Raw genomic sequence first — 27,184 nt, 5'->3', positions numbered from 1 at the left:
GTTTCAGTACTAGTTATAGCATTAATTCACATTGTACAACACATTAAGGACAGATCCCACATGAGAAGTAAGTACACAGTGACTCCTGTTGTTGACTTAACAATTTGACACTCTTGTTTATGGCGTCCGTAATCTCCCTAGGCTCTAGTCATGAGTTGCCACTGCTAGGGAAGCCTTTTGAGACAAATAAATAAATCTCAAAAAACATTCTTGGCTGCAACCATGGCTCACTTGGCTAATCCTCTGCCTGTGGCACCGGCACCCAGGGTTCTAGTCCTGGTTGGGGCGCCGGATTCTGTCCTGGTTGCCCCTCTTCCAGGCCAGCTCTCTGCTGTGACCCGGGAAGGCAGTGGAGGATGGCTCAAGTCCTTGGGCCCTGCACCCGCATGGGAGACCAGGAGAAGCACCTGGCTCCTGGCTTTGGATCAGCTTGGTGCATCGGCTGCAGCGCGCCTGCCGCAGTGGCCATTGGAGGGTGAACCAACAGCAAAGGAAGACCTTTCTCTCTGTCTCTCTCTCTCTCACTGTCCACTCTGCCTGTCAAAAAAAAAAAAAAAAAAAAAGGCAGAGATGAGGATCCAAACAAATAAATAAATCTTAAAAAACATGATTCTTGGCTGGCACCATGGCTCACTTGGCTAATCCTCTGCCTGCGGCGCCAGCACCCTGGAATCTAGTACTGGTTGGGGCGCCGGATTCTGTCCCATTTGCTCCTCTTCTCGTCCAGCTCTCTGCTGTGGCCTGGGAAGGCAGTGGAGGATGGCCCAAGTGCTTGGGCCCTGCACCTGCGTGGGTGACCAGGAGGGGGCACCTGGCTCCTGGCTTCAGATCGACGCAGCGCGCCCGCAGTGGCGGCCACTTGAGGGGTGGACCAACGGAAAGGGAAGACCTTTCTCTCTGTCTCTCTCTCTCTCTCTCACTAACTCTACCTGTCAAAAAAAAAAAAATGATTCTTATACAAAGAAATACAGATGCATTATATTGTAAATAGTATACGTAATAAAATAACTTCTGTACTGTGTATTTGGTCTGTTGGTACTCATAAAAGGATGTGTATTGTAAAGTGTAAATGTGTGAGTTTATTTAGGGATTTAGTTCAATTTAGAGTTTCATTTAATGAATATTTAATGGATGAAAGTTACCAGTTAAACAAAACATGACTGAAATGCCTTGAAATCACTCCTGACCTCCCTATTGTATCATATATTTCTAGATTTCTAACTTTATAGAAAAATAACTAACTCTAACTTTAAAAATATTATCAGCATCACACTGAAAAATACCTACATTTCAAATGTAATGATATGGCATTTTTTTTTTTAGATTTATTTATTTATTTGAAAGGCAGAGTTTCAGAGAGGCAGAGGCAGAGGTAAAGAGAGTGAGAGAGATCTTCCATCTGCTGGTTCATTCCCCAAAAGGCTGCAATGGCTGGAGCCAAAGCCAGGAGATTAGCTTCTTCCAGGTCTCCCACATGGGTGCAGGGGCCCAAGCACTTGGACCATCTTCTACTGTATTCCCAGGCCATAGCAGGGAGCTGGATCAGAATAGGAGCAGCTGGGACTTGAACCAGCACTCCAGTGTGGGATGCAGGTGTCCCAAGCAGTGGCTTCTATGCCACAACACCCATACCAAACTTCATATTTCTAGATGTGTCCCCTCTTTGTTCATTATGTGCAAAGAGGGAGAAATGCCTGGTGAAGTATTTTGTGCGAATTCTCCGTGAATGGTGTCCCCGGCTCTAGCTGTACGTTTCTTCACGGAATTATAAAAGGGACATGATGATTTGTTCCTTTTCCTTAGTTAGTGAGGAATTTATCAACTTTTCAGTTTGCATTTGGGGGAACTTAGAATTCCCTGGAAGGTTCTCCATTTTTCCCTCATATTCAGAAGCTATTACCAAGTCAAGAGAAGTGTGTGAGGAGCAATAAAATTGGCCTGGTATTTTTGATGCTTGGTTTTTTTTTTTTAAGTTGGGGGAAATTCCCTTTATATTTCAGTGTTTAAATTAATAAATAATAACCAAAAAAAGGCTGAAATATTTGGAGAGCTGACAAGGGAGCAGTTTCAATGTGACTATGGCTGTGGTACTCCTGTCCTGCTGTCCCTGAGGGTAGGTCTTCATTTCTTTGCATTTGCTTTTTTTAGGGGGACATTACAATCCTTTACATTTTGTTCATTTAAAGGACTTGAGCATGGCCATGTTTGTCTTACATAATATGAAGACAATTCATTGCAAATGAGCATAATATAAAGATAGATGCAAGCTGCTCATGAATATTCAATCAATGTAATAAGTCCATGAGCTATTTTTTTTTATTTTTTTTATTTTTATCAAAGCATTTGTAAAAGTATGATAGAAAACTATTATGGAAATGTCATAAAAACACTAAGCCACTTCAACTTTTGGAAAAATTGTTTTCTTAATGCCTCACACTAGAGATTACATAGGAGGAATAACAGGTAACACAAAAGGGAAGTGCAGTGGAGCAAAATAATCTCATCCTAAAGATGAGATTTTGTTTTTTGGAAATTATTTTTATTTTTGCCCCTAAAGATTAACAAACTTGTATTACTGAAATAATACAGTAGCTTGAAATATGGTTTCTGAGCTTCAAGATTGCCTAAAAGTTAATAGAAACAAATGAGATTTAGGAGAACATGAATTGCTTTTTCCACATAAGCTAATGAATTTGATCCATGGATATTTTACCATTAAGGCTTTGGAAAATGAAAATTTGAAAAATGAATTGCTTCTTTCCTTAATCAAACATTTATTTTATTACATAATAAAAATTTTGTGTTTATTAACTATATATTGAGAATTAAATGGCTGGCACAGTGTGCTACTTGTTAATAATTCCAGAACTTGGGAGATGATCTCTAGACATTGTTTGAAGGATACAATTAATGAAAGCATAGCTAATTAAATTTTCAGAAATTAGATAATATGAAGATTGTAAATGGAGAAGACAGAAAAATAATTATATTTTATTTATATTTTGCTACAAAATATGTGAAAAAGAAAGGTTAATTGAAGTAAATCATATGAACCTATTTTAGCAAATCTATTGCAAACTGCATTTTTGGTGCAAATGAGTTTCTAAATTCTGACTCTTTGATTTTTCTATTATATTGCGTTATGCTAAATTTGGTATCTTAGTGACAACATTAAAGAAATACCCATGTATTATTTCTCAAGTGTATTGCAACTACTTTCCAAATTAGCATCATTTTTAAAAAATATGTATTTATTTATTTGAAAGGCAGGGCCACAGAAAAAGAGGGTGGGAGAGTCAGAGAGAGAGAGAGAAAGAGAGAGAGGTCTTCCATCTACTTGTTCATTCCCCAAATGGCAGCAATCACCAGAGCTGGGGTGATCCAAAGCCAGGAGTTTCAGCCAGGTCTCCCATATAGCTATCTCCAGCTATCCCAGGCGCATTAGTAGGGAGCTGGATTGCAAATAGGGCAGCTGGAATTTGAACCAGTGCCCAGATGAGATGCCAGAATTGCCGGCGGCGGCTTTACTCATTATGCCACAGCATCTAGACTTAGTTTCCATATTTTTCTATTTGAATATGAAACATTGGAGTCCCAAATGCTATTAATTCCTTGCATAAATAAAATATGTGACAACTCTAAAATTCTAAATGGCTTGTTTGTAAATTATCCCATTCACTTCATTTGATTACTGATTGCTCCTTTATATAACTTAATCAGAAAGAATATTTTCCCCAAATACATAGAAAAGACAAGCCTGGGGCTGGCGCTGTGGCTCACGTGGTTGATTCTCCGCCTGCGGCACTGGCATCTCATATGGTTGCTGGGTTCTAGTCTGGGTTGCTCTTCTTCCAGTCCAGCTATCTGCTGTAGCCTGGGAGGGCAGTGGAGGATGGCCCAGGTGCTTGGGCCCCTGCACCCACGTGGGAGACCAGGGGGAGGCACCTGGCTCCTGGCTTTGGATCGGTGTAGCTCGGGCCGTAACAACCATTTGGAGGGTGAACCAATGGACAGAAGACCTTTCTCTCTGTCTCTCTCTCTCTCTCTCATTGTCTACCTGTCAAATAAATTAAAAAAATAAAAATAAAAAAAGACAAGCCCATAGCTACATAAGTACTTCCATACTGCAACACTTCGTATATAGTTTTTCTATTTCCAGATACTGTTAAAAGGTATAGACATTTGAAGGCAGAAAGACAAAATGTGTTTTTAAAGTCATTGGGCCCATCCATTTTTGTGTGCTATTTAGACTTTTCAGAAACTGTATCATCTGTTTCTATGAGAATTGCCATCAAGAGTATAAGATTTTGTGGAGGAGGGTGCTATAGAGTAGATTAATAGTGAGATTTGAAAAAGCACATAGAAATTTTCCTTATAGTACTTGTAAACTTTCATCAATATTTTAAACCAGACATGATAATTGATTATTAGAGAGGTCATGTATATAAATGAAAAGCCAGTTATTCGATCAATATTTTTTTAAAAAGTCATTTTCCTACAGTAAGTACATAAACATTACTTCATCCAAATACATATATAATTATTCTAAGTTGAATAACGTTCCCATCCCAGTTTCTTGGTTACTTGAGCTCTAGTGGACAAAGGATAGGTGAATTCTCCAGATCATCACACAAGGATATGTGAGGGTAAATGAAAAGCAGTGAAGTAATTCTAGAAGGTAACATTGTATGCCTTATAGAAAAGAATAAGAAGTTATGAAAATAAGATAGTTTTTTTAAACTCCTGTTTCTGTAATGAAACTTTTTTTGAAACTTTTATTTAATGAATATAAATTTCCGAAGTACAGCTTATGGATTACAATGGCTTTCCCCCGCCCCATAACTTCCCTCCCACCCGCAACCCTCCCCTTTCCCACTCCCTCTCCCCTTCCATTCACATCAAGATTCATTTTCAATTCTCTTTATATTCAGAAGATCAATTTAGTATATATTAAGTAAAGATTTCAACAGTTTGCACCCACATAGCAACACAAAGTGAAAAATACTGTTGGAGTACTAGTTATAGCATTAAATCACAATGTACAGCACATTAAGGACAGAGATCCTACATGATATTTTTTAAAAATTGATTAATTTTCTATGCAATTTCCAATTTAAAACCAAGTGTTTTTTTCATTTCCAATTATCTTTATATACAGAAGATCGATTCAGTATATACTAAGTAAAGATTTCATCAGTTTGCACCCACATAGAAACACAAAGTGTAAAAATACTGTTTCAGTACTAGTTATAGCATTACTTCACATTGGACAACACATTAAGGACAGATCCCACATGAGAAATACGTACACAGTGACTCCTGTTGTTGATTTAACAGTTTGACACTCTTGTTTATGGCATCAGTAATCTCCCTAGGCTCTAGTCATGAGTTACCAAGGCTATGGAAGCCTTTAGGGTTCACCGACTTCGATCTTATTCTGACAGGGTCATAGTCAAAGTGGAAGTTCTCTCCTCCCTTCAGAGAAAGGTACCTTCTTCTTTGATGGCCCTATTCTTTCCACTGGGCTCTCACTCACAGAGATCTTTCATTTAGGTCTTCTTTTTTTTTTTTTTCCAAAGTGTCTTGGCCTTCCATGCCTACAATACTCTCATGGGCTCTTGAGCCAGATCCGAATGCCTTAAGGGGTGATTCTGAGGCTAGAGTATTATTTAGGACATTTGCCATTCTATGAGTCTGCTGTGTCTCCCACTTCCCATGTTGGATCGTTCTCTCCCTTTTTGATCCTGTCAGTTAGTATTCGAAGACACTAGTTTTGTTTGTGTGATCCCTTTGACTCTTAGACCTATCAGTGTGATCAATTGTGAATTGGAGATGATCACTTGGACTAGTGAGATGGCATTGGTACATGCCACCTTGATGGGATTGTATTGGAATCCCCTGGCACGTTTCTAACTCCACCATTTGGGGCAAGTCTGATTGAGCATGTCCCAAATTGTACATCTCCTCCCTCTCTTTTTCGCACTCTTATATTTAACAGGGATCACTTTTCAGTGAAAATTTAAACACCTAAGAATAATTGTGTGTTAATTACAGAGTTCAACCACTAGTACTAGAACAACAAAAAAATACTAAAATGGATAAAGTATTACATTGTACATCTAAAGTCAGGACAAGAGCTGATCAAGTCACTGTTTCTCGTAGTGTCCATTTCACTTCAACAGGTTTCCCCTTTGGTTCTCAGTTAGTTGTCGCCGATCAGGGAAAACAAATGATATTTGTCTCTTTGGGACTGGCTTAATTCACTCAGCATGATGTTTTCCAGATTCCTCCATCTTGTTGCAAATGACCGGATTTCATTGTTTTTGACTGCTGTATAGTATTCTATAGAGTACATGTCCCATAATTTCTTTATTCAGTCTACTGTTGATGGGTATTTGGGTTGGTTCCAGGTCTTAGCTATTGTGAATTGAACTGCAATAAACATTAATGTGCAGACGGCTTTTTTGTTTGCCAATTTAATTTCCTTTGGGTAAATTCCAAGGAGTGGGATGGCTGGGTTGTATGGTAGGGTTATATTCAGGTTTCTGAGGAATCTCCAGACAGACTTCCATAGTTGCTTAACCACTATGATATTAGAAAGTTTTATAGTAAATCCAAGAAAATTATTTGGTTGTTTATTCTTGGAATTCAACATAAGATGGACTTTCAAAAATTGTTGTAATTTGCCCTGCTAACTGAATAAAGAAAAAAAATCATATAATCATTATAATAGATGTAGAAAAGGTATTTTCTATAAGACTAAAAGATTTCTAAAGTGGACTGTATTACAATTGATTGTTATCTGTTGTTAAAAAATCACTGGTAAGAAAGAAAACAGGCAAGCATCAAAGTGTAATATGTTGGTGAGACATATACCTGAGAAAGGACCCATATCAGTATTATTCAAATAAGTTCTTTAAGTTGTTAAGAAAAATACAAACAATATCAAAGATGTATTTTATAAAAGAAGATATTCAAATATCCAATATGCACAGACAAGATTACTCAATATTATTAATCATCAAAGTAGCTATAATTAAAACAACATGAGAATATAGTAAACATGAAGCAATAAATTAATGGTTAAAAATTTAAAAAGTTGAAAATAAAAATTCTACTATGGATATTCAGGAAATGAAACACATTCAAGTGGTAATTATGATTATTATGTGAAAAGAGCCACTTTGAAAAACTGGTAATATTTACTAAAACTGAAGGTTCATACGTTCTGTGAACCAGAAATTCTACCCTGTAACCAACAGATATGAAAATCTGTGTGCACCAAATGACAAATATAAGAATATTGATGACAGAAGCCTAGTCTCATAAAATGATGTTATACAGTAATATAAATAAAGGCAATACTGCTGATCACAGACTTGGGTTACTTCCACAAACACAATGTTGAATAAAACGAGAATCATAACAGCCAAGGCACACTATGGACCTATTTCTATAAATCTCAAAGCAAGAAGAGCAAAGAGCTTGCCGAAGAAGGAAGCCTACTGGCTAACTTTTGGGGAACAGTATGATAACTTGAGACAGATACAAAGGAGACTTCTGTGTTCCTGTAGTTGTACAATTTATTCCTCAAGGTGGTGAGATTATTTATGATCATTTTCCTGATTATACCTGTATACTTTCCCTACCTCTATGTGGGATAGATTTAAATAGTTTATTTTATTAAAAAGAAAAAATACTTTTTGTATTAATAATTCACTGGATATTATTTTCTTAAAATACCTCAAAAGAAATGTATATTTCAAATCTAGGGATTTGGTAACTAGCTATATACTGGATTCATCAGGAGGTTTATGTGAATTATTCAGTAGATAAATAGAATCTTCAGTTTGTACATTCTTAAGTAATTTCACCAGTGCCAGAAACAGTTTTACTCCTTGTTCACAGATGCTGAAATAGAATTATAAATGGCTTAAGCAACTTATTGATCATCACTATCAGTGGAATGTGCAAAAGGAAATAATTATTAAAATTCTACAAGCATTTATCTTTTTTTCTTTTTTTATAAAATTCTAACTTCTATATATAAAGGAGAACATTGCGGTATTTGTCTTTCTATGTGCAGCTTATTGCACTTAATATGATGTCGAAATGCCTGTGTGTATCAGTTTTGCTGCAAATACAGTGTTTTGTTAAACCTCGTTTTAAATCTTTATCAAACAAATTACTAAGAATTATATCCTACTATAGTTTTAGTGACTTTTTTGATTGTTTTAAAATTACCTTATATGAGTGCAGCTGAACATATTTTCATTTGATATTGTTTATAGCCCTTGTATACTTTCTTTCTCAGCTGTGGTCTTTTTGCTTTTTATCTGTTGAACTCCTTATTTAGTGGAGCATTAAGCCTTTGACTACAGTGTAAATTAAAAATATGTTATCTCAGAAATAAAATGAAAAAAAAAAGAAAAATCCTACAAGCATTGTGTATTCAGTAAGAACACAATATGAAGGTTCTTTTTTTGTTTCAATAGGCATTCAACATTTTTTTTCAAAGTTCACATTTTAAAGAAAGCAATGGAAACTAGGTAATTCCCCCCAAATATCAGGACAGTGTTCCATAGATCAATCACTATTTTGTAGTTCATAAATTGATGATGCTTTTTGCCCTGACTCTGGTTTTGCACTTTGGAACATAACTATGTGATATCACATCACAGAGAACACCACAAAATAATTCCTTCTCCTTGAACAATGCCATTGTGCTCAGTGTTCTGTGGCTGTTTGGTGTTGTGCACTTTATGTGGTTTTAATTATTATTGTTTATTTGGATGGTGTTTTAATTGTTGATGTAACACCCTGAACATCTTGGTGAGAGCTTCATAATAATTAAAAATATTATTATAATAGTTCCTGGGAGGTAAAGAAATAGCCAGGCTCCTTAGAGCAGAGTTCTTGTGTGAGCTAATTGCACCAAGAATAAACATATTTCCTCTGGGGCAGTAGGAGGTAAGATTAAAAAGTGCATCTTTTTGCCTTTCCCCTCCCCCAGCTCTCCCTGCTGCTGTCTCTGCCTTTGTGACTAATGAGGTTTACACTTTTTTTTTGTCTCAATCTGATGACTGACACAGTGTCAGCCCTCATAGCCCCACAGTTTCAATGGCATGATCTCAGCCTGGGAAAGACACCAAACATACAGCACACATGCATGTTGTTGGCTGTAACATTTTTGCGTTGGGCATTTTAGCTTTATGCAGTGTTATTACTATAAAATTTAATTATTTGATGGATGAAAGAGATGTGAAAAATATCAAGCATTTCTGCCTAATTATCTTTTACTGTGATGTTGTAGTAGTTTTTATTCTAAAAAAGTGATTTTAATGAATCTTTTCTATCTTTGGAAAGAAAGGTCATTAATCATTTTGTTAATGAATATTTTTGTGGACAAGAAAATAGTTGTTATTCTCAGGGAAGAGATTATGGTTGATTATATCCTCTCAAATGCTTTCTTATGTTTTCTACTAAAATGCATATATTGTACAATGATTTCAAAAACTTCACTTGATGATATGGGTCAAATAATTCTTATATTCCTTTGATTATTAAATTAATGACGTGTATTGGGTGTCATATACAAACCAAAGCTCTTATTTTTAAAATTGTATTTTACAATGTCTACAATAAATACGTGCTGCATTTAATATATTTTTATTATAGGAATTAGAATATGAACTACTTCATGTTCTCTGATCAAATCTCAGAATTTATGAAAGCGATTGTAAGAAAGAATTTTTTTAATTTTAGATACTTTATACTATAAATAAGCATATCAATTTTTTAAAGATTTATTTATTTTGAAAGAGTTACAGGGACAGAGGGGAAAAAGAGAGGGATCTTCCATCCACTGATTCACTCCCCAGATGGCTGGCTGCCATCGCGGAAGCCAGGAGCCACATCCAGGTCTTCTACATGGTTGGCAGGGACCAAAACACTAGGGCCACCTTCTGCTGTGTTTCCCAGGCCATTAGCACAGGGTTGGATCGGAAATAAAGCAGGTGGGACACGAACTGGCGCCCAAACTAGATGTTGACATCATCACAGGTGACAGCTTTACCCACTATGCCACAAAGCCGACCCCAATCATATCATTTTTTTTAGTTTATTTGAGAATAGGAGAGACACAAAGAGATGGACAAAGAGGGCCCTCATCTACTGGTCCATTCCCCAAATGCCTGCAACAGCTGGGCCTGGAAGGAGTCAAATCTGGGAGCTGAAAACTCAGTCCAGAAACCCATTTACTTAAGTCATCATGGCTGCCTCCTGGGTCTGCAGTAGTAGGAAGCTGGAGTCAGGAGCTGGACCCCAGGGAATTTAAAATGGGGTGTGGACATCTTAACCAATTGTCTTAGCAGTTAGGCCAGATGCTTGCCCTGATCACAATCCATTTGCACTGAGGAATCCCATGAATCTTCTAGTAAATGTTGTATTGCTAGTTTTTGTATGGCTGGCTACTAAGAATGAGATAATCGTATGGACTATTACTTTGAAATCAATAAAAGCTACTACAGAATGGAATTGTCAGAACAAAAAATATCATCAAAACCATTTTTATGGAAAGCATTAGCAATTACAATTGATACTGCTACAATTTTACCCTGAATTTGCTTGCAGGATTAAAGACAAAGACTGGCAGAGCAAAGTTGCATTTCATTGGGAATATTTACTATTGCGCTTTTATTTTGTACTGATGAAATGATTTAAAGTTTGCTTTTTCTTTTAAGTGAAATAACTTTTGAGGTGAGTAAAATAAAAAAAATTATTCTCCCCAGTGTAATTCTGACATGTGAAAATGTATGGATGCAGGCCGGCACCGTGGCTCACTTGGCTAATCCTCTGCCTGCGTCACTGGCACCCCAGGTTCTAGTCCCAGTTGGGGCGCTGGATTCTAGTCCCAGTTGCTCCTCTTCCAGTCCAGCTCTCTGCTGTGGCCCGGGAAGGCAGTGGAGGATGACCCAAGTGCTTGGGCCCTGCACCTGCATGGGAGACCAGGAAGAAGTGCCTGGCTCCTGGCTTTGGATCAGCGTGGTGCGCCAGCTGCAGTGCGCCTGGCCACAGCAGCCATTGCAGGGTGAATCAACGGAAAAAAAAGGAAGACCTTTCTCTCTGTCTCTCTCTCTCTCACTGTCCACTCTGCCTGTCCCCCCCCCCCCCAAATATGTATGGATGCATCACAGTATTTGATTTCTTCCTGAAGTAAGCATGGCTGTTAACTGTCATCTGTAAGGATTGACTTTTCTAGATTATGACAAGGAGGTGAATACAAATATACCAAGAATAGGACTTTCCAGGAGATGATAGGAAATAAATATTTTTCTTCACTTTTACAATTGAGATCAACAGTTTGCAAAGTATGAATTCACTTTTTGCCTTGGCATATCCAGGAATTCTGGAGTTCAGTGTATGGTAGATATCTGGAGAGCTCCTTGAATAACCCAAGATGTCAAATATTATGTCACAGGTTTTTGCTGTTTGCAATATTCTTTTAATGCTATTCCATCAGTTCATGAGCAGTAGAAATGACCACTCCCTCCCGAGTAATGCAGCTGATCATTCCCTTTTTCTTCTGTGGTATCTCTTTGACACTATATATCATATTTTGTTCACACACTGGTTAATATATCATCCCCTTCCACTGGGTTGTAATGTGAATAAGTGATGGTTTTATAGCTCTAGGTCATTCACATTGCCTCACCATAAGTGTGTGTTCAGTAAATGTTTTTTAAAAGATTAAATAGATGAATAAAGGCTTTTGTAAACCACACCTCGTTGACCCAGAGATGTGTACATAACATCTTAGCATTAATTTGGGAAGCTATCTTAGAGGACTATCTAAGAACTAAGCATAATCAATTACTCCAGGGCAGTGGAAATGCAACTCAGAAAGCAATTCTGAGGAAGTAAGCAGAAGTTACTGAGAGCATTTGCACAATGCCAATTGCAAATTAATGAACCACCGTACCTTTTGGCATTGAGAGTATCAAATCAGAAGTAACCATGTTTAGAGACATGGTTTAATAAGTGCAGATTCTGTAGCACGTCTGTAAAGCTGACCAGTGGTGGTCATAAATACTAAGATTTCTATGAAAATATTTATCAGCACAAATATAATAAAATGCCCAGTGTCTTATGGGTTGGGGTTAGTGATAGATGATGATTCTGTGGTGGGAAAAGAGAGCTGGAGCTGTTTATGTGAGAAGAGCATCTTGATAGAGCCAAGACCTTTCTTACCGCTGAGAGTTTTACCGGTTCCACAGGGCTAGGACACTAGAATTGACAGAAGAACTTGACTAAATGCATATTTTCCACTACAGCTCCAACTAGTTACACTTTATTTTGGAATTTGGATATATGACACAGATGGATTTTTCATGATATAGAAGATATGATTTCAATGTTTCTCTTTTCTAAGCTAAGCCAATTATTTCTTTCACCATCTCACATGACAGTTAAGGGAACAACTCATTAGGGTAGTGGTTATTGGGAGAGGAGGCAGAAATATTCGCGCTGTTCTTTGGAAGTAGAGCTGTAGTGTATCATAGTGGGCACAGAATCAAGGCTGCTGTGCACCAACTCTTAATGTGTGTTTTGGGTACGTGGTGGTAGGGTTGGGGCTGACTGTTCAGGCCATTTGGACATTTGCCTCCTCTTTAGAGTTTTGCTCTTTTTTCAGAAGCTGCCAGAGCTGCCAAATACTTTCCAAGTTTGCATCTGGGCACAGACAGGACTCTACTTCTTGTTTTCTTATGGTTTGTTTCTCCCGCTATTTTGATGCTTTACATAAAGTCTCTCTTTAGTTTCTGCAGCTGAGTCCTTTTCTGCTCAATATTGAAAGGGAATTTCAGGGTTCAACCCGATTCCTAACTCTCTACCGCATCCTTTATTCCTTCACAATTTTCTTACAACAAATTATGCAATGAACATACACAAAATGATGAAAGTTTTGTAGAGGAGAGAAATTACCCAAAGCAGACAGATGAAACCCAGACTACTTCCAATTCTCTACATTTGTGCATTTCCTTTCATTTTAATTCTGGGTACTTTCCCTGTATGTCATTTCACTTTTGTACTCTGGCAAGCACACAGATCCAGCTGCAGATATGTTTTCCTTTGACCTTAATAAGAATTAATCCCAAATTCCTGTGCAAATGGAAGCAGCATTTCCAAACATAGGGTTTGAATTCTGTTAGGAACACAAAAAGGTATAATGAAATGAACAAAGAATAAAAACCAAAGGGAAAGAGGATGAAAAACCCTACAGGATGAATGAAGCAAAATTTTAAGTGTATAATAAAGTAATAATTTAGTGATGCTGGTATAGTCATTGTATGTTGGATGTCATCTCGTCTCATCACTCTGTAGTCTGCACAAGTTCGGTCTACTCAAATCATTGTGGTGAGCTGAATAAGAGTTCTGAAACCCATCTGTCATTAAACATTCTCAATGTATTATTAAAACAGCAAAATGACTTTTCCTCCAGGCAAACTGAATAAAACAAACCGTAACAACTTCATGCTGTGTCTACACAACACAGAGTGAAATGGAAATTTCTCACTTTCCACTTATTTTGATCAATGTGCATAACTAAATGAGAGGGATGGAAACACTTTTTTTTACTTTGTGGCACACAGGAGGCTGCAGAGTTGAAATATTGATCTGATCAGAATACTGAGTTAATTTTAGGGGGTTTAAATTCTATATAACTGTATGTATCTCAGGGGGATTTCATCCTTTAAAAAAATCCATTACCCTTTATGTGGTATTCCTGTAAAATAACTTTACCCCATGAAATAATATGATAATAGATATTATGATTGTTTAAAATAAATGCAAAAGAATAAATTTTGATTAAGTATAGATAGATTAAAAACTGGAGAGTAATAAGCAAGAGCTCTTTGAGAGTGTGTTTTCTTCTCCATTATTTGTTTATTCATAACTCAAGTACCTCTGCAGACACTTATAGAAACTATATGCCCTGCTATCAGGAAGCTGAACATCGAGAGAGAGAGAGAGAGAAAGAGAAAGAGAGAGAGGGAGAGAGAGGCTGGGTCATAGGGCACTGTAGAATAAAATTAGGATGTATTACATATTGTAAGATCTCAGACTTGGGATCCAGAGGTGGCTTCTCATTGAAATTAATGATGGTAATTATTGTGTCTTGAATATTCATTTTGTACCAAGCACTGGTTTAAGCTCTTTGTATGCATTAACTATTTTATTCTCTAACAAGTTTTTGAGAGACATGCTATCAGTATTCTTGGTGTTGACCTCAAAGGCATCATCCCAAAACCCCTTAGTAGAAAACATATTTGAATTTAGGTTGTTCTGATTTTACAGTTAAGAGCTCTTAACCTCTAGGCTCTGTTAAGCCAAATACTGAAGGTGCCCATGATTGCTCTTCCACTAGGAATTGTACTTCTTAGAATATACACCAGGGGGTGCTCATATTGGACTGTAAAGAGGTAGAGACAAGAATACTTATTGTATCAAGGTTTATTGAAAACAACCACAAATCTTGCAGTAAGTTAATTGTGCATTAATGAGGAAATATTTTTAAAAACCTTAAACATTTATAAGGAGGTTCTGTAATGTTATAAATAAGAAGCCAACCACCTAGATTCAAAACCCAGCTCAACTTTTTCTCTCTAGTGTGACCTCAGGCAAAGAGCAAAAACTTCTGTGACTTTATTTTCTCATCTATAAAATAGAAATGATTATAAGAGTGTCTAACTCATTTGTAAGAATGAAATGAAATTATTCAAGTAAAATACCAGAATTTCCTTGTACACAATATGTGCTTAATAATTACAATCTTCATGTAATAGATAGTCTGGCTAATTAAAAGGAATGGTAATACATACCAACAACAGAAAACTCCCTGAGACATATTTCTAAGCATAAGCAGGCAAGTTTTATACAGTTGACAAAACATTATTTTTAAAAATATATATTTTCATAGACATGTATATAGGCACGTTTTACAAAGGATACCTGACAGTCTTTTTTGCTCTCTTTAAAATAGCTCTTTAGTGCATCAACAAAGCTATCATGTGTCTGTCTCAGTCTTTACTCTGTTTATGCATATCTGTCAGAGAAAAAAGTGATTTGGGTTGAAAAGGAGGGAGGAACATCTGTTAAAGCTACACTTTCCATTTGCTTTGACAAAAACATGTACACATATGAATATATGTGTGTCTGTAAAATTGGGGAAAGGCCAAGTTTTGTTGTTCCATTGAGAACAAAAATATATTCTGGAAAGAATTCAAATGTGCTCCTGCAAAATATGGCTTTCATCCTATTTTCAAACAAATATTGATGTCTTTTGCTAGCAGGATCCTTTAAAAGGATAATAAAGTATAAATATTTTCCTATCACTAAAATTGTATGCCTCTTTAGGAAATATTTAGATTTTCTTTATTTCCTAGGGTTTTGTAGCATTGTGATACCTACTTTTTTTTTTTAGTAGTGGGGCTGTTTATTTAAGTATTTTTATTTCTGAGGGTGTAATTCAGGTCAGCATTTGCTCTTAGCTTTGCTGCACGTTCTGTATTATCCTTCTCAGGTATGAGAGCTGGGCCATGATCCTACAAGAGAGCATGGCCAGCCTAGTACTTTCTAACTTCACAATCTTTCTCAAGCCATTACAATCATTTTTCTCATGCTGCTGCTTGAGTCTCTGTCAGGACTATGGAAAGCATAAAAGTTTGTGGACGTATTGGAAATGACCAAGTTCCTGGAAAGTCCAGAGAATAGAAGATTCTTGACAAAAGAAAAGAAGCTCTAGCATGTTTTAAACTTGTAGAATTCAAGGATATGAGTATTTGTCTTGATGCAAAATCTGTGATTTTGTTGATAGGCAATATTCTATTTTCTTTTATATTCAACCTATTTTCCAGATTTTTATAATTATTCATCCTGGCAGCAAATGTATGCATGCATGTATGTACATATATATGCACAAATGGATTATGTATATATGTATATCATCTATTCATCTATATATCATTACCATATATCATCTATCTATAATCCATCCATACTATCTATCATCTATCTCCTTATCCATCTAATCTTATCCATTTATCTATCAAAAGTGCCATGCACTGAATTTTTAATGCTAACAGTGCATTGTTTTTCATGTCAAATAGTTGACTTTTTTTTTTAAAGAAGAGGAACTATTACTTTTCATATGTACTTTCCAACCAGCATGCAGCACTTCTAGAGAGTAAAGCAGTTAGAATATTGTATTTATTATATGAGATGTTTTTAACAATTAGAGGTCATAGGTAACAAAAGCAAGGGATATCCCATCTTAAATATTTTAAAGAAACAATAAAATATGCACAGATTTTGCAGTTTATAAAATTGTTTCACCTTCATTTTGTATTTTTATCTTTATACAAAAGCTATATAAGTCAGATGCTTTTTATTTTATTAGAGACAACTGATTATCATTTCAAAGATATACTTTTAAAATTATATGTCATTTTATCCCAATATTCTAATGTTTCTAATAAATAGAGAATGTTTTTAAATTAAATAATTGCCTTCTATACAGAGATAAGTTACTTGGAGCAGAAGCCTTTAAGGTTTTTTAAAAAAATGTATAAGAGCAGTGATTGTAGAGCAGGAAGGCTTATTTTAATATTTTTCTTCACTGTCTATGGACTTTTGCAGGTTAATATAACAACACTATCTTCCATTTAAAAATAATTTTTTTCAGTCATGATATTTCAGTTATCTTTTTGGAATCTATTTTGAAGTAACCCTTACTTTTGTAATTCTTATGAGTCTAATGTACAGATCCGTTTTCTTAGAAAACTTAGAAATTATTGAATAATGCTTATAAAATGCAATAGGAAGTTACTCAGAATTCAATTATCCAGAATAACAAAATGATAACATTTTTATTTATGCATTTCCATATTTGAATATATAGTTTAAAAGCACAGGGGATACATTAGTTCAAATAATAATTTTTAGGAGTACTTTCCAGGTCATCACATATATTTTAAAATACAACTTTAAAATTGTGTGGTGTTTCTCCTGTTTCTGCATTGAAGTTATTTTATTAAGCACTGTTCTTCTTCTTGTAAATTTCTCGCAGATTTTGCTTTAAGAATCAGTATGATAATAAATGTGCTTATATTTTAGTCTTTTCCTACTCCCCTGTATGTTTTTCTGCAAATCCGTGTTTTTCTGTAAACCCGTGGAAGTGTATTGCTGAAATAAGCACATATGTGGGAAACCTGGATCAAGGCATTGATGTGGGTGGGCATTTGGGGAGTGTGGGATAGGCTCTCTCTATCTCTATCTCTCTTTCTTTTCCTCTCAAATAAATAAAATGAAATGAAGATTTCGATCCTCAAAAGTCATTTTCAACAAAACCCACCTTATTTCCCTGAAGAGATTCTACAGATCCAGATTGTCACCAGTGGATTTTTGGTACCCACATCCCCTCACCCACACCCACAGAGGTGTGGTCATATTTTTGAAATCTTTGACGGGGCAGGTGTCACAGCACAGGGGGTTAAGCCACTGCTCTTAATACCACATTACATATAGGAGTGTTGGTTCTTATCCTGGCTGCTTCACTTCCTTTTTTTTTTAACTTTTATTTAATAAATATAAATTTCCAAAGTACAACTTTTGGATTACAGTGGCTTCCCCCCACCATAACTTCCCTCCCACCCGCAACCCTCCCATCTCCCGCTCCCTGTGCCATTCCATTCACATCAAGATTCATTTTCAATTCTCTTTATATACAGAAGATCAATTTAGTATATATTAAGTAAAGATTTCAACAGTTTGCACCCACATAGAAACACAAAGTGTAAAATACTGTTGGAGTACTAGTTATAGCATTAATTCACATTGTATAACACATTAAGGACAGAGATCCTACATGGGGAGTAAGTGCACAGTGACTCCTGTTGTTGACTTAACAAATTGACACTCTTCTTTATGGCATCAGTAATCATCCTAGGCTCTTGTCATGAGTTGCCAAGGCTACAGAAGCCTTTTGCATTTGCCAACTCCAATCTTATTTAGACAAGGCCATAGTCAAAGTGGAAGTTCTCTCCTCCCTTCAGAGAAAGGTACCTCCTTCTCTGATGGCCCGTTCTTTCCACTGGGATCTCACTCACAGAGATCTTTCATTTAGTTTTTTTTTTTTTTTTTTCCAGAGTGTCTTGGTTTTCCATGCCTAAAGTACTCTCATGGGCTCTTCAGCCAGATCTGAATGCCTTAAGGGCTGATTCTGAGGCCAGAGTGCTGTTTAGGACATCTGCCATTCTATGAGTCTGCTGTGTCTCCTGCTTCCCATGCTGGATCATTCTCTCCTTTACTTCCAATTCAGCTTCTTGCTTCTACATCCTGAGAGACAGCAAGAAGATGATTCAAATGCATGGGCCCCCCACATGTGAGAACCAGATGGAATTTCTAATTCCTGGCTTTAGCTGGTTCAACTCTGGCTGTTATAGGTATTTAGGGAATGAGCCAATGGATGGAAATTTCTCTCTCTCTCTCTCTCTCTCTCTCTCTCTCTCTCTCTCTCACTGTTGTTCTGCCTTTCAAGTAGATGAAACAAATTAAAGATTTAAAAATGAAACCCTTAAGATATTTAAATCAGTAAGTATTAAATTGTTACTTGAGTTATTTGATTTCTACTGAGATTGATGGTAATAATTTCTAATTTATTCCTATCTCAGGTATTTTTTTCCCTTCTAAAAAAACTCCAAAGGACTTATTAACATGTTATATATTTTACTTATTTGTTTATTTTCAGTCTTTCCCCATGAGAACATGACCTCTATCTTTCTGGTGTGATATTGTTCTCTCAACACTGGAATAGTGCCTGATACATAGTAGACTTTTTTTTGTTTACTTTACTTATTTTTTTATTTTAGAACCTAAACTGGGTTTTCTTTGCAATTGACAATGAACTATGTTGGGTAGGAGAATAAATTCATATGTTTCTTTCCTTTTTCTTCTTCTTCTTCTTTTTTTCTGTGTGAATTAACTACTCACATTCTTTATGCATTTTCTTTTGGGATATTTATTTGAAATATCTTTATGAGATCCTAACTTGTAAGAAGCCATTATATATTAAGGTTATCTGTTCTGTGTATTACCAATATTTTGGTTAGTGTCAATTCCATCAAAGAGTTTAAATTATATATTTAAAAAACCAAGTTTCAAAAAGTTTTATGTGTTTAATGTATTATTATTTTAATGGAATTTTATTTTTTAGTGCTTAGAAATGCCTTTCCTATTCCAACATGAGAATAAATTCTGTCCTCTTCTAGTTGTCTGTTCTATCTAGTGATTTTGTTTGTATAGATTTTGAAGTGTATACTAGTAAGAAGAAAGGAAAGAATGAATTTCACAGAACCAGTAACAATTTGGATTAAGGCATTGATAAGATGAATGAGGATTAAGAGAATACAATAAATATGATAGCCAGGGTTGTAGTTCTGGGTGGATAAATAAGTATTAGAGATACAGAGGACTTGTCATCTGGGAAAGAAAAGATGAACTCAACCTTGTTGAGACAAAGCAGTTTTTAAGGTGGAATGATAACATTGCATAACTCATCTTCTCAGTGCAGTGGGAGGTGGAAGAACATTCTGGAAGCAATGATTGGTGTTGCGCTGGATTTGCTGGTTGAGAGGTACAGAGGCAAATGCTTCCACACCTTATAGAGACTCTACATCAGTGATGGAAATATATCAGCAGAAAAAAAAAGAGGAAAATTAGTAATCTTGAATATTATTTGATGTTTTTATAGACCAATGAGAATTTTAGGAAAGTTATGAATCCTCTCCTCAAATACATATGTGCTCATATAAGCACATAAGTTTGTTTGCAAATAATTTCCTACACAGGATGAAAGTCCATCACTCTAGGAAATATGGAATACTTCCTCCTTAAATTTGTTCCCATCCTGTGAGAGTTTTCTATCTAAATGCAAAAAGAGCACCTTCAGAAACAAAATAATGTTCTTGCAATTTTTAATATAAAGTGAGTATAAATGTGAGGACATAGGGATATTACTTTGTCCTCCCCACCCCCACTATTCAGATTGCTGGGCTAAGGGGTACCCAGTTTATTTCTGAGAGTGTCCATGAGGATATTTCCAAAAGAGATTAGCATTTGAATCAATGAACTGAATACAACCATTACCTTCCCCAATGTGAATGTAAAATTACCTTCTGTAATGTGGCATCAATCAATCCAGGACCTGAGTAGAAAAAAAATAAAAATAAAAAGGACAAAGGAAGGGGCATTCACTCTTTCTATGGACTGCTATAGCTGGGATGCCATCCTTCCCCTTCCTCAACGGGGCCTGACCTCATCAGTCCTCCACCTCCTGTTCTCCTGGACTGCAGCTTGCAGATGGTAGATTGCAGAACTCTCAGACTCAGAATTGTCATAGTCATTGCCTTATAATAAGTCATATGTGAGAAAATTAACATAGGAAAACAAACCAATAGTTTTTTTTTTTTTTATTTGAAGAAGCCTTCCTAATACTGGGGACGAATTCTTCTGTCTTCCTTCATATCTCTACTTGCAATTGATACAAGTATGGTCCTTGATTGAAAATTTAGTTCACCCTCAAAGGATAAGCATGAACTAGAGTAGGACTCTATGAAAATGAAAGTTGGAGTAGTTTTCTTAGGGTGACTTCTAATAAGCACATTAAGCCTGAAGTCCAAAAATGGCTATTCACTTTCATACATCATCCCAGTAGAGAGGTTCCAGTCGCAAGAGCCCAATTAGGCACACAGCAACCAAGACTGGGATATATTTCACCTACACACTTACTGTAAATCTAGAAAAGATTGTGCTGAAAATTGGTAAATAACCGAACTGGTAATGGCAATTTCATCTGTGATAAATTCCTTCTCTTCATAAAGAATTCAAAGGGAATTAGCTCATCATAAAATTTGCTGAAAATCTTTGTCTTGTTATAGGCTCTGTCTATCCAACTGTAAAAAGAACAGACTGCATTATTTTCTGCTATACTTACAGCAATATTAATGCTACTGTGGATTTCTTCATGGTCAATTTGATCATTTCTTTGGAGATGGGCCATTCATAAAAAATAGTAACAGGAAAATGATATCAATTGCACTGTATTGACAAGGCTTATATTCTTCTCTGAAATTATTTGAAAGGACAGACATGAATTTCACTCAAGAGAAAAAATTGACTTTGGTCACAAAAGTCCTTATGTCCTCAGGAACGTATGTATCATTTAGGTACATAATTTATGTAAAATGAGATTCTGGTATTACCTATGTTGCAGAAACCCAGGTAAAAATAAAAACGTTGAAGTGGTGAAAGTAACAAGAAAAAAGCAAGGGTACAAAATGATAACCTCAACTGAGTTGTGACTGGAGGAGTTTTAGGTATTTAGGCATTCCTTTGTCTAGATATTTAGTGATGAATCAAGTGAACCTGCACTTCAGTAGAAATTAAAACAGCCTGATGAAATTCCACTTGAAGTGGAGAAGCAGATAAAATCACCCATCTCAAGCCTCCATGCACAGATGAATATGATGTACCAGAAAAAATGCTGGCACAGAAAACTGAAAGGGAGATTGAAGCTTGCTATGCATATATAAAAATGATATCTACACTGATGTAATACCATATGGAGAGTGATTAATTTTTACCAAAATAATTTAGTGCTTTAATTATGCTTAATTTATAACTGAAAACATGCTGTTTAAAAAAAAATAAAAACTTGTAGGCTGCCTAATCCCTCACACCAGTTCACCTGGCATTGTCAATGAAGAGATAATAATTTAATCATAAGTAATTTATATAATCTTTGGAATTCTTGAGGACTTCAAAGAGCTGGTAAAAATAAAATGATTCGAAAAGAGAATGTAGACATTTCAGTGGTGATACAAACATAGCAAAATTTTAAATAAATCTATTAATTTAAGGAATCTAGACTATAAATGTTACTACATTCTTTTCTTGAAGTTTTCATGAAACTAAACACTTTAACTCTGTAACTTAATTAACAAAGGAATCACTGTTTTCCAATGTTTGAGGGCAAAAAAACTTGTCCCTAAAGTATTCTGTGGAAATCAAACCCAATATTAGAAACTCCTCTGACAGGCTTCTTTGGCTTTAAGATTCCCCAATAAGCTTAGCCAGCTTTCTTTGTACTGCATGCTGTCTCCCACTATTGTAGCCAACCTTTCTTTCTTTCCTCTCCCCTGGAAAGAGGCAGCTCTCCATTAAGATCTTCTGGTGTTCCTGGCCTTCTCTAGCTCAATCTCCAATTTCCACCATAGGTGTGTTCCCTAATGAATTTTTATGCTTTTTTTTTTGTCAAGATTTTTATTTATTTGAGAGGTAGAGTTACACACAAACACACACACACACACAGAGAGAGAGAGAGAGAGAGAGAGAGAGAGAGAGAGAGAGAGATGGAGAGAGATCTTCCATCTGTGGTTCACTCCCCAGATGGCTGCAGCAACAGGAGCTGAGCCAATCAGGAGCCAGGAGCTTCTTCCATGTCTCCCACGTGGGTGCAGGGGTCCAAGCACTTAGGTCATCCTCCACTGCTTTCCCAGGCCAATAGCAGAGAGCTGGATCCGAAGAAGAGCAGCTGGTACAGGAACCTGCACCCATATGAGATGCCAGTGTTGCAGGCAGAGGCTTAGCCTACTAAGCCACAGTGCCAGTCCCTTTTTTAATTCTGTATCAGTTGCACACTCTTATTTGGAGTACTAAAATAGCACCACTAATATCAACAGTTATGGGAAAAAAAGCCAAGCAATGAGATGGGTATTTGGGGATTAAGAGGACCTCTTCCTATTTGGTAGCTACTCCAAGAGAACCCAAGGGGCCAGAAAGTATGACTAAGTAACCAGCAAACTCCAGTGTATCTATAGGCACTGTTAATTAAAACCTTACAAATACAAATGTCTATATCCTACCATAGCACCATAGCATTCCTCTTCACTTGTACACTGGTCACCACTCTAGAAATTCTTATCAATTAAGTTGTACCATGAACAGCAGAGGATTAATGAGACTGCAGGCTGTTAACAAGCTTTGGTATCTTACAGAGTCCCTTATCTCTTGTGGTGGAGACAGCCAGAGCTGTGCAGTAGGCTAAAGATCTGTTAGTTAAGAGTTGTGGAGCTCCAGAGAGAGTGGAAATGTTTCCCAATGCCATGATGGTTTGCTATGCAATGGCAAAGGTGCTGGTTGGGACAACCTGGCACCTTGACACATGGATTGGGGCATTTTGATGAAGATTTTCCACCTGCATTTGCCCATAAACCTGGACTTCAGAGATAGATTATTTTTCCCTTAGTGGAGCTATCCCATTCTCTGTGCTGGAAGAGCCCACAGGGGCTACTCCTATGCAAAGAAGCAGATGATCTTCAGTCTCCACTTCTGTCTACAGGCTGATAATTAGTACCAAGTTCCAGAACTACCATACTGGGCTTCATAGAGGAGCAAAGAGGTCATATACACTAAAGGAGTTAACATGATTAGCTCATGGGGCTAGTGTTGTGGTGCAGTGGGTTAAGCCACTGCCCACGACATTGGTGTTCCTTATCAGAGTCCCAGCTACTCTGCTTCCTATCCAGATCCCTTTTTTTTTTATTTACAATAATCAGTTTTATTGAGTAGCAGAGGATCTAAGGTGACATGTAAGACAGAAATAGGGAACAAAATTTAAAGTTCATGAGCAGAGAATGAGTTTGACTATTGAAGAAAAACAAAATATATTTAGTTAGAGACATTATGATATATATATTTTTTATTTCACCCACAGTTCCTGGCTCATAACTCCATTCCCAAGACAGGTCACAGAAAGAGAGGAGACCCCACGATGATGTTCATCCCATATCGTGCAGTCCCATTGCCTTGAGGAAGGAATTCTTTTGTTTCTTTATTTTATTTTTTTAACTTTTATTTAATAAATATAAATTTCCAAAGTACAACTTTTGGAGTATAGCGGCTTTTCCCCCATAACCTCCCTCCCACCCACAACCATCCCATCTCCCACTCCCTCTTCCATCCCATTCTTCATCAGATTCATTTTCAATTATCTTTATATATAGAAGATCAACTTGGTATATACTAAGTAAAGGTTTCAACAGACTGTACCCACAAAGACACACAAATTATAGAGTACTGTTTGAGTAGTAGTTTTACTGTTAAATTGCATAGTACAACACATTAAGGACAGAAGTCCTACATGGGGAGCAGGTTCACAGTGACTCCTGTTGTTTATTTGTTAAAGTGATCAGTTTAAGTTCATAATTGATCAAAAAGATAGGATTAAGTGGCAAAGTTTCTGCAAATGATAATTGATAGAATCAAAAAGGAGAGAATGATCCTACATGGGAAGCAGGATACACAGCAGACTCATAGAATGGCGCATGCCTTAAACAGCACTCTGGCCTCAGAATCAGCCCTCAAGGCATTCAGATCTGGCTAAAAACCCCATGAGAGTTTCGCAGGCATGGAAAGCCAAGACACTGGCAAAAAAAAAAAAAAAATGACCTAAATGAAAGAACTCTGTGAGTGAAATCCAAGCAGAAAGAATGGGCCATCAAAGAAGGAGTTACCTTTCTCTGAAGGGAGGAGAGAACTTCCACTTTGACTATGGCCTTGTCTAAATAAGATCAGAGTTGGTGAACTCAAGAGGTTTCCATAGCTTTGGCAGCTCATGACAAGAGCCTTGGGTGATTACTGACGTCATAAATAAGAGTGTCAGTTGTTAAATCCAGATCCCTTCTAATGAGCATGGGAAAGCAGAGAAATATGGCCTAAGTATTTGGGAACCTGCCACCTACGTGGGTATTCAAATAGAGTTCCTGCATCCTGAAGCTTCCCAGAAGCTTCATCTGGGTCTCCCACATGGGATTACTTGGGCCTTCTTATGCTACTTTCTCAAGGCACATCAGCAGGTAGCTGGATTGGAATTAGGGCTTCTGGGACTCAAACTGATGCCCATATAGGATGCCAGTGCTACATGTGGTAGCCTTTCTGGCTATGCCACAGTGCCAGCCTCATAAAATAAATCTTAAAAAAAAATAGCTTGTATGCACTAACTTGGGCCAGGGGAATAATCCTCAGATGAGATTTTGAAGGTGTTTGATCATAGGGGCCAGTTTGTAAGACTAAGCAAGCCAGTTTCTTCACTTTTAATTAATCAGCTTTCTTGGGACAAGGTACATCCTAGCAAGGACCTTAAGAGACAGGTGAATTCATCACTGGAATTGTTCTTAGAACCTGAAAAAAGTAATGACCAACTCTAAGAAAAGTATAATGTCTGAGTTGCCTTGTCAAATGCTAAAGGGAGAAATAAAGAGGCTGGGAAAAAGAAACACGCTGGAGGGTATTATCATGTGAAGTCAGAAGAGCGAGCAGAGAAATATTCTTTTCACGGGAGGATCCAGAGGTCATGTTTTTCTCCAAGTCCATTGTCAATGTGTTGGTGACAGAGGCACCAGCATCACTAAGAAATTTCACTGTGACTACTGTAGGCCAGGGCTGATGGTAGGAGAGGAAGATGCAGTCCAGAGGCCAAGTAGCAGAGTTTGAATGCTAGACACAGGAGACTACAAGTATTCTAAGGAGTCTATAGGTCAAAGGGTCTGCAAAAATTCTTACTGGAACATGACATCTATGGCAGCAGGAGTGCTGTTTAAAAGTTATAACAGGAAATCGAGGATGAAAAGCCCCTTGCCTAGGTCCACATCTGGAGTAACTTGAAAATACAACATCCGTTTTATGGACAGGTATCCTACATAATCATGGCAAGCATGCACTGGATGACTTCCCTAGTCCTACCCCAAAGGAATCTACTTGACAGATCACTTATTTGAGGGACTTTATACTGGGAAAAGGAAGTAAGCAGACATTTCAGGGCTATTCCACACAAATTAAGACTTGGCATTAGTACAAGGAAATCCCCCATATTGTCATGCCCTACTAACAGAGTGGGAGCCTACAGGAACTCAGTTAATAAATGGAGCTCTAAGGTTCTAACATTCTAAATAAATTGTAATACTAAAGCTGGATATGAGAAAAAATCTAATATAGTGCTACTGAACTAAAACAAATTCCATTAAATACATGATCTTTTGTTTCATATTGAAATATATTTACTGACAAATATTAAACCTTAGGGACTCAGGTAGTCATAACAAAGTGTGTCTAAGACTTTATCTCATGATATTCTTCCATGGGAAAACAGGATGAGATGAGATAGAGCTGAAAACATCTGTGGGGTAATTTTGCTGAACAACTCACTGGAAAAAAGATGAAAGTCCTTTACTAAAGATTTTAATTTAATAAGAATGTAAAAGTGATGAAATATAAAGGGACAGAGATGACTATCCTTTCACTGTCCCTCAGCAAATTTTAATATGCATTGTATTCCTTCATTTTTGAACATCACAATGAACAATTGGCTTTATATATTGGAGCAGGCTTAAATTTTTATGGCATGAACAATGTTATTCATTAAGTTTTACCTCAGATCTGTGTGAAGTCTGTTTACTATCCTTCCTCTCTCATCAACTGGATGGCTTGGACATCCCAGAGAATCGTAGTGATACACTACATGGGTTACATAATTTTCTTTGGACAGGAAACACAAAAGACAATTACTATACTGGTAGCTATAGAAAGACATGTGCACTTGAAAGGGTGGAAGATAAACCCTAGGAAAACAAATAGCATGAACTCCAATATCTGGTAGATTTCATGATGTTGGATGTAAATGTGGGGGAAAAGTTGCAGCATAGAACTTGTGAGAAATTCTAATGCAAGATTCAATACCCAGACCCGGGGTTCAGGTAAGGTGAAGCAAGACCAGACAGTTGTGAGACTCACTGGTTATGGTACATACTGCACCACGTAGAACCAGCCAGCCTCACAGAGCTCTGGAATACTTTCTGAAATCCTGCTTAAGTTGGAAACACCTTGGAATGTAGTGTGTCATTAAGTCAGAGAGTTGATGTTGTATCCCCAGTGGGAAGAATATATGGATCTAGCAACTACAGGTTAGAAGCAGGGGCATCTTCATTTAAACACTGGTCACCATAACCTTCTCTGGGATTTTATTCTACCATACTTTGCAACTCTGGGTTTTGTAGAGTTTGAGGTTCTGATA

Source organism: Lepus europaeus, chromosome 15 (assembly GCF_033115175.1).
Source record: "Lepus europaeus isolate LE1 chromosome 15, mLepTim1.pri, whole genome shotgun sequence".
Classification (NCBI taxonomy): Eukaryota; Metazoa; Chordata; class Mammalia; order Lagomorpha; family Leporidae; genus Lepus; species Lepus europaeus.
The sequence above is the reverse complement of the archived record's forward strand: the minus strand, read 5'-3'. Positions refer to the sequence as shown.